We start from the raw sequence: 15,188 nt of genomic DNA on the forward strand, positions 1-15,188 counted from the left end.
GTACCCAAATATTTTTTTCCAATTGAGGGGCAATTTAGTGTGGCCAATCCACCTACCCTGCATATCTTTCGGTTGTGGGTGGGAGATCCACGCAGACACTGGGAGAATGTGCAAACTCCACATGAACCATGACCCGGAGCTGTGATCCACCCCGAGTCCTCGATGCCGTGAGGCAGCAGTGCTAACCACTGTACCACCGTGCCGCCCACGATTTATGAGAATGTTGCCACAACAGGAACATTTTAGCTATGGGGAAAGATTGGATAGGGTGATTGTTTACCATGGAACGGAGGAAGCTGAGTGGTGGCTCATTAAGGTGTATAAAGTTATGGGCTGTAGGTGGGCGCGGTCAGGCTCAGTTGGTTAGGTGGCTGGCATGTGGTTCAGAATGACACAAACAGTGTGGATTTGATTTCCATACCAGCAGAGGTAGACATGGGACCTGCCTCTTCACCCTGCCCCTGAGGGGCAAGGCAATGGGAAACCACGACTGGAGAAAACAAAACCGCCAAGATGGCGGCTCAGCTGAAGCACCAGCAGATATGAGCCAAAGACTTCCCTTCGGGCAAAGCACAACAATGAATGAATAAAAATTAGGAGGGGCTTGGATATAATAAGTGGAGATGACCTGTTTATCTTAGCACGGGTTCAAAAACTAGAGGCCATAGATTTTAAAGTAATTGGCAGAAGGATTGGTGGGGAGATGAGAAAACATTTTTTCACTCCCGAGGATGGTAGAGACCAAGAAATCACTGACTGAAAGGGTGGTTAAAGGCAGAAACTCTCACCACATTTAACAAGTACTTGGTGTTTTCTTGAAGAACTGTGACCTGCAGGCCTATGGAGCAAGTGCAGGAAGGTGGAATTCGGCCGGGTTGCTCTTTGCCAACTGGCACAGTCATAATGGGTCGAATAACCACCAATGTCACAAATTTTCTCAATTCTATCCGTACACACATTTTTTGAAAAAATGTGTAACATTTGCAATTCTCCGATCCTTTGGCACCACCCCCATATCTAAAGATTATTGAAAGATTCTGGCCAGTATCTCCACAATTTCTGTCTTTCCCATCCAGTTATCAGCTATAAGTACAACCAGTCTTTCTAATATCTCTGTCAATATCACCTTCACTATGACTTTGGCAGCAGGCAGATGCAAAGTACTCATTTAGTACCTCAGCCATGCCCTTGGTCACTATGCATAGATCCCCTTTTGGCCCCTAACTGACCCTCCCCTCTTCTTACTACCCTTTTACTATTTGTAAACCCGTGCAAGACTTTCAGGTTCCTTATGTTAGCTGACATTTTTCTCCCCTCCTACTCTCTCTGTCTCTCTCTTTTCCTTTTTCACTTTCCCTCCGAATTTTCAGTAGTCAGCCTGGTTCTAACTTATCAACCTGACATCTGTCATACTCTCTCTTTTTCTGCTGCATCTTTTTCTCTATCTCTTTCATCTAGCAAGAAGCTCTGACTTTAGTCCTACCTATTTCCCATGTGGCAATGTATCTCGACTGTACCCAAACAATCTCCTCTTTAAAGACAGTTCATTGTTCCATTACAGTTGCCGGGGGCCGGTTTAGCTCAGTTGGCTAGATAGCTGGTTTGTGATGCAAAGAGGGTTCAATTCCCCTACTGGCTGAGATTATTCATGAAGGCTCCGCCTTCTCAACCTTGTCCCTCCTCGCCTGAGGTGTAGTGATCCTCAGGTTAAATTACCACCAGTCACCTAAAACTGGGAAGCAGCCTATGGTCATCTGGGACTATGACGACTTGCCAATACTTCATTCCAATTTTCCCTGGACAGTCCCATTTACACGTTTTAAAGGGGCATTATAATGCAAAACAAAAATCCAGTCAGTGTCTGCTTATAAAAATTCTTATTTTCTTTAAGGATTTATTTTCAGTATTTATTTTCAATATTGTTAATTTTATAATATATTTTTTGGATGCAAATTAAAGTGTTCCCCATTGTGTCAATTGCTACATTTAAAAAAAAAAAAAAAAAAATTTTTTAGTGTACCCAATTCATTTTTTTTTCTAATTAAGGGAAAATTTACCATATTCAATCCATCTACCTTGCACACCTTTGGGTTGTGGGGGCGAAACCCTAGCAAACACGGGGAGAATGTGCAAACTCCACACGGACAGTGACCCAGAGCCGGGATTGAACCTGGGACCTCGGCGCCGTGAGGCAACAGGGCTAACCCACTGCGCCACCGTGCTGCCCAATTGCTACATTTATGTGCCCTTAGGACACTTGCTGAATTCCATTTACCTTGCACCTCCCCCACCACCCACACTCATCACCAATGTCCAGCAGTGTCCTGTCTGAGCTGTAAAATAATGTAACAACAGGATACTCTGCATTTAGAAGATCTTTCCCAGTCTTGAGGCAGAACCGTAAGCAACTGAGCGATTGTCTCTTGGACAATGCCACGGTCCTTCTTTGGAAACGATTACAAGCACAGCAACAATACTTGACTTGCAAACATTGTACACTGTAGCCTATCCTGAAGGATGGGAATTAAGAGTGATACTATTTTGCAGTAAGGTCTGAGATTGAGGCCAGTGTATATTATGCAAGTGTGTTCATATAGTTTGACATGTTACTAATCACAGCTTTAACTTCTGAATGAATTTTCAAAATAACTATTAAACGTGGGACGTACACTCATCATCAGTATTCGCCTTTTATTTAAAGGAAACCGTTACATAGGGCGTGATCTAATGGAAAAGTCATTTGTGGTGGGTCTTGCCACGAGTTCCCCACCACTATCTAAACCATACTTAGTCACTTTTTGGGGCCCTGGGGAGCTTCTCCTTGGTCAAGCCCACACTTCAAATTATTTTCATCACTGGGAAACTGAACTCGCTGGCCAAACCGGCTCCTCCGAGATCGGGCCACTATTCTGAAAGGGTGCCCCAATCTCTACGCGGACTTTCATCCCCCACCCATGGGCAATGTTACTCCCCCCACATACATGGGAATTACCCTCACCCCCCCCCCCCCCCCCCCCCCCCTCCAAATGATGACACCATGCTATGGGATTGCTGAGGACCCCCTTTTCAGGCCTTCCCACACCTCATTTCGGAAACCCCCCACCCAATCTTCTGCACACCCTTTCGTACCGGCCTACTCCCCTCCCCCACCCTTCATACCCCTTTACCCTCCTTTCATAGGCATAGCCCCCCCTCAGGCCATGACCATTGGCAGTGCCACCTGGGCCCCCTGGCAGTGCTCCTGTCGACCTTGCAGTGCCCCTGGCACCATGGCAATGCCAGGATGGCAGTGCCAAGGTGCCAGCCTAGCAGTGCCATGGTGCCTGCATTCAAGGGGGAGGGCCAGGGGGCCACCCTGCCCTGTCCTTGACCGCCCGGGGGCCTCCTGTAAGCATTTGTGTGGGCCATTACTGAACAGCGTCTGGCTGGGGCCTCCCTGGGGAGGCTGGTAGATGTCAGGAGCATGATAGCTCCCAGGTCAGCACGCCTAAGTGGGTTTTAACCCTACTTGGGAGTGAGAGGCTTGGTCCTGTCTATTGCAGGCAGGATCTTATTCACGAGACCTGGGTATATTTCACCTCTCACTGCATCTACCAGCTGCGCCGCATTCCCATTCGGGGACAATGAGGCCCGTAGATCACGGCCAAAAAGCAACGATTTAACACATTTCTGCTTTTGTTAACTGTTTTTGTTAGTTTTGGCCAATCATAGACCTGAAACTCTTGAACAGCAGCGCCACTGGAGAAGCAGTGGCTGCTGCAGCCCCCTGCCTTTCCCGAAAGCAGTTTCCACTCCGGTTTGCCCTCTCCTCCGCCCCCCCCTCCGGTAATCCCATCATGCCTTCATTTTGGCATGACATGCGATTTGGGTACCTCGGGATTTTCCACTCTTGTTGCTGAACCTGCCCGATGGTGTGCAGGTGCAACAGGTGATTAAGAAGGCTAATCGAGTTTTGTCTTTCATTGCTAGAGGGATGGAGCTCAAGACTAGTGAGTTTATGCTGCAATTGTATAGGGTGTTGGTGAGGCCGCATCTGGAGTATTGTGTTCAGTTTTGGTCTCCTTTCCTGAGAAAGGACATATTGGCACTGGAGGGAGTGCAGAGGAGATTCATTAGGTTGATCCCAGAGTTGAGGGGATTAGATTATGATGAGAGGTTGAGTAGACTGGGACTGTACTCATTGGAGTTTAGAAGGATGCGGGGGGGGATCTTATTGAGACATATAAAATTATGAAGGGAATAGATAGGATAGATGCGGGCAGGTTGTTTCCACTGGTCGGGGAAAGCAGAACTAGGGGGCATAGCCTCAAAATAAGGGGAGGTAGATTTAGGACGGAGTGTAGGAGGAACTTCTTCACCCAAAGGGTTGTGAATCTCTGGAATTCCTTGCCCAGTGAAGCAGTTGAGGCTCCTTCTTTAAACGTTTTTAAGAAAAAGATGGATGCCTTTCTAAAGAATAAAGGGATTCGGGGATATGGTGTACGGGCCGGAGAGTGGAGCTGAGTCCACAAAGATCAGCCATGATCTCATTAAATGGTGGAGCAGGCTCGAAAGGCCAGATGGCCTACTCCTGTTCCTAGTTCTTATGTTCTTGTGACTTGATTATAGCTGGCTGCATAGCCAGAAAGTTACCATCAAGGTATATGAATGCGTAACCTGTTGCAATTAATTAGGTGAGACAGTTGAGTGTTAAACAGTACATATAATATGACATCTTGGCTAGCAAGTGTTGGAAATGGAAGAAAGGTCTCACTGACTCAGTAGGAGTTGTAGTTCTGTTGTTGGGATAGATTAGAGGGTTCTTGCTGCACATTCTAGCATGCTAAACTTCAACTTCAAATGTTTACCAACATTAAATATCCATCTCTAATATCACTCTCCTTGAGAACAAATTTATTGGAAAAAAATGAAGAATATGTGGTTAATAAGAGTTACTAGTGCAATGTCTTAATTTTGAACTTTCTGTCTTAATTGTAGTTAGTACTTAAAATACCAATTATATTTTAAGAATTTCTGTGGGGCCCTCCTTCCATTGAGGAAAAACAAATGAATGCTTCATTCTCTTTCTAATGTAGTTATTTCAAACCCTGCCTAACAGAAATATTTTGTTTCCAGGTGGTTTGCCAGGTGGGAGTGACTTGCATAAGTTCAAAGAGAGGATTTCTCAGTAATGAATTTGGTGTCCTTTTGTCTCGGAATCCGATGCACTTTAAATAGCTGTGAACCATGTCAAATGTATACAGGCCAGATGATATCAATGAAGCAAGGTGATGAGAACCAACTGTACACATTCTCCCTGATAAGGAAAATTAAAGAGTTAGACAATATGTACATAGTTTTGTCATCTTTAGGCTTCTAGGTCTTTTATGCACCACCTCATACTGTGCATCTTGTCAGGAGAATGCGTTTATCGCCTGTTTTTTCTATGGATCTGTCAATGCTGCCTAGAGCCAGGCAGTTTAAGCTGTACACAATTAGTAATTAATATTTATCTTTTTTCCTTCCTTGTATTGCGTAAGGTTCCAATATCCATTTCAGCCCTCCTCACGCTATCTTTTACTTACCTTTTCTCTTTCTTCCCTTTCTACTCCCCTCAGAAGAGATCAAGGGTTCACTAAATGGGAGCTGAATGTGTAAACTCACATTGGTACAGCAGACTGTGTGGCCTGGCAAGTGCATTACAATTTGAGTGATGCATTATCAATATTATTGACCTTTTATGAGGAGGAGCAAAACATTGAATTTGTAGTGGGACAGGTGCTTAAAGTACAAAAATGTTATATTATAAATTTGTATCAAATGGAGCTCAAGTATCAACATTTTCTGAAAAGCATCATAATTTTAATACTTTTACAAGGAAAAAGTGGTGTCTACTGAGTGGAGCAGTTAATGAGTTTGTTCTTGATTGATGGTAAAATTCCCATCATGTGACACCATAGAGTGATAGAATTGGGATTGGTGAATTCTTTGATCCTGTTGTAATGTGTGGAGGCACCAACCAGCCCAACCATAAATAAGCAGGATAGAAGGAAAGCGAAAGTTAAGAGAGCCCAAAACATTGGGCTGCTCTCGTAAAATTAAGACCAGAAAGTTTAAAACATCATTTAATACCTTGGGACTCCCCAAATTCTTACCAGCCAGTGAAGCCATGAACTTTATGTTAGCAGAGGCTGAGTCAGATCACCATTTTGTCCCTGATGTTTCAAGAGAGGAGACAAAATGTAGCTTACAAAAACTATAGCCGATTCTCAGGGTCAGTGATCTGTGGCCTGGATTTTCTGTCCGTTTGAATGTGGTGCTGAATTAGGGCATCCCCTGGAGCCCAGTGGTGGGGATGTAATCAAGAGGGGTAAGCAGCTAATCACACTGGGGTATTCTCCCACCACAAACCAGGAAGTAAAATGTGCTGATTTTGTTTCACTTTTTAATTAAAACTTCAGAGTGTGAAAAAAAACTGGGACATGAGATTAAATTAAAAGTTGTACTATCATAAAAAAGTGACTTTTATCTTCGAGAAATTTGACATCCACAAATCTAAAATTAGTTTTTCAGGGACAGTGAGGCGGTTCAGAAGCAATTGTACATTTAGTGTGTAATGAAAAACTAATTTTCATTTAATTCGACAAGGTGTAATGTTTTCAAGAGGTAACTAATAAAAAATGGCAACTGCTCATCAGATCTCTGATTGCTACTTGATTGTAGCCTGAGTGAACTTCAATGGCGCACCTGTGGAGAAATGTAGAATCATTGACAGCTACTTCCAGACTTCCATATTCAACTGCATATTTGTAGACTTCAGAAGTTGCAGTCAGTTTTGATGGAGTAATTGTGGCAAATGCTGACAGTTTTGTTATCATTACTGCCACAAAATCAAGTGAGCTCTTTAAAAAAAAAAGTTTTCACTCAAATTTTAGAATCTGTTAATCTTGGGTTAATTGCATATTTAATTGATACAATTTTTGGATCTATCTCTTACAATTATTCCTGAATCTATTGTTATTCAACAACAGCTAAGCCTTTAAAAACATCGGGCTGGATTCTCTGGTCCCCCAGCTGCATGTTTCTTGGCGGCGCGCTGTTCACTGGCAGCGGGATTCTCACTTCCCGCTGCTTGTCAATGGGATTTCCCACAGTACCACGTGGGTAGCACTGCTGCCTCATAGCTCCAGAGTCCCGGGTTCAATTCCGGACTCGGGTGACTGTCTGTGTGGAGTTTGCACTTTCTCCTTGTGTCTGCGTGGGTTTCCTCCGGGTGCCCCGGTTTCCTCCCGCAGTCCAAAGATGTGCAGGTTAGGTTGGTTGACTATGCTAAATTGCCCCTTAGCGTCCAAAAGGTTAGGCGGGGTTCAGGGATGGGGTGGAAGCATGAGCTTCAGCTCTTACAAAGGGCTGGTGCAGACTCGATGGGCTGAATGGCCTACTTCTGCACTGTAAATTCTATGATTGAAGCCCCTTTACGCTGCCGGGAAACCACGTCAAGGGTGCACTGCCAGCAGGAAAAGAGAATTCTAACGGCCGGAGCGTTACAGCCACTGTTTTCGTAATTCTTATTAACTTTTCTAGTTTCGCATTTACAATGATTTTTACATTGAGATGTATGTCAGTTAATCACAGCTAGCTTCTGCATAGCATAATTTTTTTCAGATTAATCTTCAGCACTAGTTATATGAAGAGGGATATTCATTAATAATCTCTGAATGGAAAACCAAATTTAGGTTGAGTAATCCCAAATTAATTCATAATTGTATAGCATTGCCAAACCAAAGCACCATATCTACTTCTTGCAGCACCTTCTCTCTGTTCACTGCTCACCAATAGTCCTCCAATCCAGTTATCTAGTGCATTTCCTAAAAGGGCTCACGTGACAATAGCTTCTGTGAAAAGCTATTAATTCAGAATGGGTTGATGTGATTGTTTCCATTATTCTGGGTTGGCTGTGGTATTCTTCAGCATGTTTTAAATTATTGTTTTTGCAAGGAATTAATCCAACTGTAAAATCCTCCTGAGTTGCAGTGCTATATTACACATTACAGTATTGGTATCCTTTCTTTAAAGATTCAGTTTTACCAAACAGTAAGAATGCAGTTACCACTGTTAATCAATCTAACACAAAAGCAGAGTACTCAAAGTGAAAGATTAAAATTTTTTGCATTGTGTACCCAAGGTCTTTTGTCAATGGAAACCCATGTAGTTTCCAATCTCAGCCATGCTACCTGTTAAGGTGCCAACCGAAGGCCAACAGCCTCCCATTATGGAGTAAAGAAACAAAGAGCGTTTAGGCCACACTGACGGAAACGTTTTCTGTGTGACTGAATGCAAGGGAATCGAGTGTTGCCTAATTTAATGGAAAGGATTTGTAGGAAACTCACGCTAAGATCGGTGTGTTTTAGGCTTTGCTTTATTCAGGTCTAATGCTTTCTGCTGATTTTAAGTTCCTGTTTGGCTGCTTTATTGCATCACTGTCTCGCTCTTTCATGCCCAATTGCTTTCTTCGTTCTTTTTCCACTGCCTCTACTAATAAACACTCAGGATATGAATCATTTAAGCAGTTATTGAGATTTGATTTTTCATTCTAAAAATTGTAAATGCATTGGTAACTTTTGAGATTTCTATTGGTTAAAATGACAAAATACTTGGAAGCAATATGAAGATTTTAACACACCATTAAAGTTGCTCCATTGAAAGTTTAAATTAATATAAAATGATTTACAAATCAATAGAATTATTAATTTAAGAGAAGACTTCAGCATCACCCGGATTGTTTTTGCAGATCGGTTAGCACCGTTGCTTCACAGCACCAGAGTCCCAGGTTCGATTCCTGTCTTGGGTCACTGTCTGTGTGGAGTCTGCACGTTCTCCCAGTGTCTGTGTGGGTTTCCTCCGGGTACTCCAGTTTCCTCCCACAAGTCCCTGTTAGGCGAATTGGAAATTCTGAGTTCTCCCTCAAGTGTATCTGACAGACACTGGAGTGTGGCGACTAGGGGATTTTCACAGTAACTCTATTGCAGTGCTAATGTAAGTCTCCTTGTGACAATAATAAAGATTATTATTATTATTGTCTTGCTCATTGTCACGTTAAGTGAGCACTACTGCATATCTGGAAGGGGGTGAAGCTGCCCAAGATGAAAAGTCGACCAAGCAGTGCAAGGGAAATAGAAATTAATCTATTTATTTGATTCAAAATTATTCCTGCTATTAACAGTAATTCAGGTTCCTAATAGTCTGCCTCAGAAATTTAAAATGTTAAAACAAAGAACTAACCCCAAGGATGATAGATTTTAAAATATATTTTAGTGATGTATTTTTAGAGAATACTTCATGACTTGATGAGCCATTGAAATTGAAGTATATAAAAAGATTATTCAGTCCACCTTGTCTGTGACAATCCTCCCAACTGGAGCTATCCATTCTAATCCCAATCCTATATTTTTTACTTCCTTTTACAAATATTTATCCAATTATTTTTTAATGATGTTTGAGTTTTTTGCCTCAATAGCCACTTTGGGTGGAACTTTCCATGTCCTAATAACTTTCCATTTCCTTATTCGCCTTTCCATGGCGAATAAAACCCTTTTACCACTTTTGCTATAGTGATGCACCTGAGACTGTCTCTTTTCCAATCAGTGAAAACACTTCATTAGATATACGAGTTGAAGTGCATCATTTTGACTTTATAACCTGGTCTGCCATTCATCAAGATAATAACTGATAATCTACCTCAATTCTCTCTTCCCGCATCCTCCCATATCTCGTTACCCAAAATTTTATCAACCTCGGTCTTGAATATACTGAACTGTTGAGCATCCATCGCTCTCTGGGATAGAGAATTTCAAAGATTTGCAGTCATTTGAGTGAAGAAATTTCTGCTCATTTCAGTCCTAAATTGCTGACCCCTCACACCTACCATATTTTGAGACTGTGACACTGTGTTCTAGATTGCCTAGCCAAGGGCAACATTTTCTCAGCATCCATCTATATCCATTCTATAGATAGTTACATGGGTAAGATGGGTATAGAGGGTTATGGGCCAAGTGCGGGCAACTGGGACCTGCTTAATGGTAAAAACTGGGCGGCATGGACTGGTTGGGCCGAAGGGCCTGTTTCTGTGCTGTAAACTTCTATGATTCTATCCTGAAAAACTCCTTTATTCATTCGATCATCTTTCATTTTTCTAAACTCTGGGTAATATAGTCTTCTCCTATTTATCTCTCCTCCTACTTATCTCTCCTCATAGAATAAACTACTCATCCCAAGAACCAGTCCAGTGAACCTTCACTGCAGTCCTTCTAGGGCACGTATGTCCTTCTTTGGGTAAGGGCACAAAACTACACATGATACTCCAGGTTTGGCCTCATCAATGCCCTGTGTAACTAGTAAGGCTTCTTTAATCTTCTACGTCAATCCCTTTTTAAGAAATGCTAACATACCATTTGCCTTACTAATTGCTTGCTGTACCTGTATGTTAGCTTTCTGTGGTTCATCGACAAGGGTACCCAGGTCCTTTTGAATCTGTCCCTTTGGTCTGTCACCATTCAGAAAATACTCTGCTTTTTTATTCACACTTTGGACAGGATTTTCCAGTCATTGTCCAGGCTGGTATTGTTGCGGATAGGAGAGGAAAATGTGGAGAGGGCTGTGGCTGGTCTCCAAATTTTCCCGTCTTGCTTGTGATGCTGCCCACTCCTGACAGGGCCGGAAAATTCCCGCCTTTAACTTCACACGTCGCCACATTGTAATCAACCTACCATTCTTGCTCATGCACCCAACTTGTCTAAAATCATTACAACCTTGTTGCATCTTCCTCCTAACTTTGTACTGTCAGCAAAGGATGGACCTGTTCTACTTGGTTCCCTTATCTCTGTCATTAATATAGACTGTAAATAGCTGGGGCATAGTTACATATCCTTAGTTACAGCGTCAGAACCCAAAAATGTCCCTTTTCCTGCTATCTGTTTCCTGTTAGGTTTCAATCCATGGGAATAATCCACTACCCAATCTAATGATTCCTATTTTTGTGTAATAATCTCTTGTGTGGCACCTTACTGACTGCTTTTTGAAAATCCAGCAACACTCCTCCACTGCCTCCCCTTTATCCATCTTACGAGTTACATCCTCAAAAAGCACCAACAGACTTGTCAAACATGATTTCCCTTTCCTAAGTTTCTGTTGACTCTGCTAAATGATGATTTTCTCAAGTGCCCTGTTACCATGGCCCTAATGATGGATTCAAGCATTTTGCTGACTCCTGATATTAGTTTGGCTAAATGGCCGATAGTTTCATCTTTTTTCTCTCCTTCCATTCTTGTGTTCTACTTTCCAGTTCTTGATAAACTGTTCAGAAATTTAAGGAATTCTGGCAGATCAAAACAATGCAGCTGCCTCTATTAAACCACTCTGGGTTTTTGACGCCATCTGATTTCTTTCATTTATCCGGTACTATTTCTTGTGCTGATTCCTTTGAGTGCCTGATTCTTGTTAAGCCCTTCATGCTCCATTATTTTCAGAATGTCTTTTTGTCTTCTAAAATGAATAAGTTTACAAAGCATGTGTTTAATGTCTCTATTATTTCCTTTGTTACGGACAGGATGGTGGTCAATTTAAACAGCACTGACTTCTCTCATCACCCAACTGTAAACGGAAAGATGTTTATGATTTGCTTTTCCTTTGATAATTGGTGACATATTTCCCAGCTCCTTGGTTTTGGTGTGATTCCATTTCTATTGATAACCCCACAGCAAACTATTGGGTGAACTCAAAGGGTTAGTTTATTTGCACATGTTCAAATTGCAGGAGGGGGGTTACATCATTGCCTCTTGTGCATTTATAAAGTAAAAGATGGATAGAGAAAGGAAACATTTACAGTGCAGAGGCCAAAGAGAAAATAAATATTGTTTCACGTGGGTTCCAGAGTCCAGAATCAAACTCCAATGGAGTTCGACGAGCTGAAAATTCACTTTTTCACTTAATTCACTTTTCCGGTGGTGTTAAGTTTTCGCAATGAGATAGTCATGCCGAGATGAATCATTCTTGGAGACAATGTTAGGGACTCTCCAATAGGAGCTTTGTAGATGTGGGGTGTAGGTGTCCAACCTGGACCAGAGCGCCTTGCTTGTGATGCTCCTCGTTAGATGGTAAAATGGCAGACTGACTTTGCAGTTCCATCAGGCAATTTTACTGGTTCAACAAGCTAGAGGTTCATGTCACATGATCCCACTTCTCCACTCTGGCTTCGACAAGGGATTTGTATCCTTCGACTATGTCCCCAAAATTATTGAATGTCTCAACCATTAAGAATTGAAAGGAAGGTTGTGGGGTCCTGTCTTAACGGGCAAACAGACTCGTTTTGGCCAGCCTGGGTTATCATAGATTATCATAGAATTTGCAGTGCAGAAGGAGGCCATTCGGCCCATCAAGTCTGCACCGGCTCTTGGAAAGAACACTCTACCTAAGGTCAACACCTCCACCTCCTATCCCCATAACCCAGTAACCCCACCCAACACTAAGGGCAATTTTGGACACTAAGGGCAATTTATCATAGCCAATCCACCTAACCTGCACATCTTTGGACTATGGTTATGAAGTGCAGATGGCCTTTGTATAGCTCTTTTTGAATTTGGTCTATGCTGCCCACTGTGTTGCTAGAGCATTTATGGAGATAATGGTGTATGACTTTCCCTGACACTGCCATCTAGCTTATTTTGCTTGAGGGTCACAGCCATAGATTCAATGTTTTTGGATATTTGTCCAGGTTGAAATTTTTAGCGATAGCAATGAGCATATCACTATATATTTTTATCTTAAAAATGATACAGGATGAGGTCTTGGTCCCTCACATCCTTATTCCCCATTATCATTTCACTTGTCTCTGCCTCTAATGGGGCTGCATTACTTTCGGCAATCTCATCTTTTTTTAGATGAATTTTAATGGGATGTGAGCATCGCTGGTACGGCCAGCTCTAATTGCCCTTGATAAGCTGATAAGCTGCTGCCTTGAACCGCTGTAGTCCATCTATGCAGGTGGTTGTAAGGAGGCAGTTCCAGGGTTTTAACCCAGCTACAATTAAGGAATAGTAGGGCAGCACAGTGGCGCAGTGGGTTAGCCCTGTTGTCTCAGGTTCGATCCCGGCTCTGGGTCACTGTCCGTGTGGAGTTTGACCATTCTCCCCGTGTTTGCGTGGGTTTCGCCCCCAAAGCCCAATGATGTGCAGGTTAGGTGGATTGGCCACGCTAAATTGCCCCTTAATTGGAAAAAATGAATTGGGTACTCTTAAATTTATTTTTAAAAAAGGAATAGTGATATAGCTCTAGGTCAGAATGGTCAGAGGGGAACACGCAGGTGGGTGGTGTTCCATCCATCTGCTAACTTTGCCCTCCTAGGTGATAGAGGCCATGGGGCTGAAAGGCTCTGTTGAAGGAGCCTTGGTGAGTTGTTGTAATGCATCATATATGGTAAATATTGCTGTCACTGTGTATTGGTGGTAGAGAGAGTAAATACTTAAGTTTGTGGATAGGGCACCAGCCAAGCAGGCAGCTTTGTCCTGGATGATGTTGACCCTTTTAAGTGTTGTTGGCGTTGCACTCATCCAGGAAAGTGGAGAGAGTATTCGATCACACTCCTTACTTTGGGCCTTGTGGATGGTGGACAGGATTTGGGTAGTCAGAAGGTGAGTTTCTCTCTGCAGAATTCCCAGTCTCTGACCTGCTCTTGTAGTCACAGTATTTAAATGGCTAGTCCAGTTCAGATTCTGGTCAGTGGCAACCCCCCGCCCCCCCAACCGAGGATATTGATAATGGGGGATTCGGAGTGAAAATGGCATTGAACTTGAATGTCAAGAAGAAATGTTTAGATTCTGTCTTGCTGGAGATGGTCATTGCCTGGAAATTGTTGGTGCCGATGTTACTTCCACTTATCAACCTAAGCCTGAATATTGTCCTGGTCTTGGTGCATATGGACAGGGACTTCTTCAGTATCTGAGGAATTGTGAATGGTGCTGAACATTGTGCTGCCATCTTTGAACATCCATACTGAGCTTATGAAGCAGCTGAAGATGGTCGCGCCTAGATACTGCCCTGAGGAACTCCTGCAGTGAGATTCTGGGGCTAAGATGTTTGCCCTCCAACAATCATAAGCATCTTCCTTTGTGCTAGGCTCGAGTCCAGTCATTGGCGTGTTTCCCCTGATTCTTATTGACTGCAGTTTTACTCGGATTCCTTCATGCCATAACTGAGACAAATGCTGCCTTAATGTCAAGGGGACTCATTCTCACCTCACCTCTTGAGTTCAGTAGGTTTGTCCTTGTGGGTAATGAGGTCGAGTGGTCCTAACAGAACTCAAACTCAGTATCAGATTATTGCTGTGCAAGCACCGTTGATGATCTTCCACCATTTTGCTGATGATTGAGAGTAGACTGATGCAGCAATTATTGGCAGATTGGATTTGACTTGTTTTCTGTGGACTGAATATACTTGGGTGGTTTTCCACATTATCAGGTGAATACAGTTTTGTAGCTGTATAGTTCTGGAGCACAAACCCTTAATACTATTTTGAATTGCTGTCAGCCCCCATATCCTATGTTGTATCCTATTTGCATACCTATCGAAAAGTTTACAATTTGTTTTAATGTCTTGCTAATCTATCATATGCTCTCTCTCTCTCTCTCTCTCTCTCTCGAGTGTCTTCTCTCTCGAATTTAGAAGAATGAGAGGAGATCTAATTGAGGTGTATAAGATGATAAAAGGTATTGACAAAGTCGACGTAAAGTGGATGCTTCCTCTTGTGGGGCAATCTAGAACAAGAGGTCATAGTTTTAGGATAAGGGGTAGCAGCAGATTTAAAATATGAGGAAAAATTACTTTGTAATGAGTTCAATATGTTTATTGAACTATTAACACCGTTCTTAAATGAGTTCGACTCTCCTGCTAATCTAACTGTCGTAACTCAGTCTAACTAAACCAGTCTGCTCTAAGCCACGTGCTGGGTGTGATGCTTCTGATCAACCCTGATGTACTCTCTAGATGTCTGTCTGTGGAAAGAGGCGGAGTGAGTGCCTCGTGCCTTTTATAGTGAGATACTACCCCTGAGTGTCCTGCCTGCTCATTGGTCATGTCCTGTTCGCTGTGTTCATTAGCTGCCTGTCTGTATATGTTATCTGCATGTCTGCATATCATGACATCTCCCCCTTTTAAAA

The 15,188-nt window shown here is 42.7% G+C and overlaps 1 protein-coding gene across 6 annotated transcripts in view; it reads left to right on the forward strand.

Annotated features, from left to right (window-relative positions):
- The window catches only part of rhbdd2 (rhomboid domain containing 2), a 61,465-nt gene that overhangs the window by 20,037 nt on the left and 26,240 nt on the right, over positions 1–15,188 (forward strand). Inside the window, exon 4 of one of the 6 annotated variants that reach the window (XR_011933649.1) lies at positions 5,116–5,267. The exons of the other annotated variants lie outside the window; for them this stretch is intronic. The gene's annotated coding sequence lies outside the window, so the exon portion shown is untranslated. The remainder of the gene's footprint in view (positions 1–5,115; positions 5,268–15,188) is intronic. 6 annotated transcript variants of the gene reach the window in all.

This window comes from Scyliorhinus torazame, chromosome 12, assembly GCF_047496885.1.
Source record: "Scyliorhinus torazame isolate Kashiwa2021f chromosome 12, sScyTor2.1, whole genome shotgun sequence".
Taxonomy (NCBI): domain Eukaryota; kingdom Metazoa; phylum Chordata; class Chondrichthyes; order Carcharhiniformes; family Scyliorhinidae; genus Scyliorhinus; species Scyliorhinus torazame.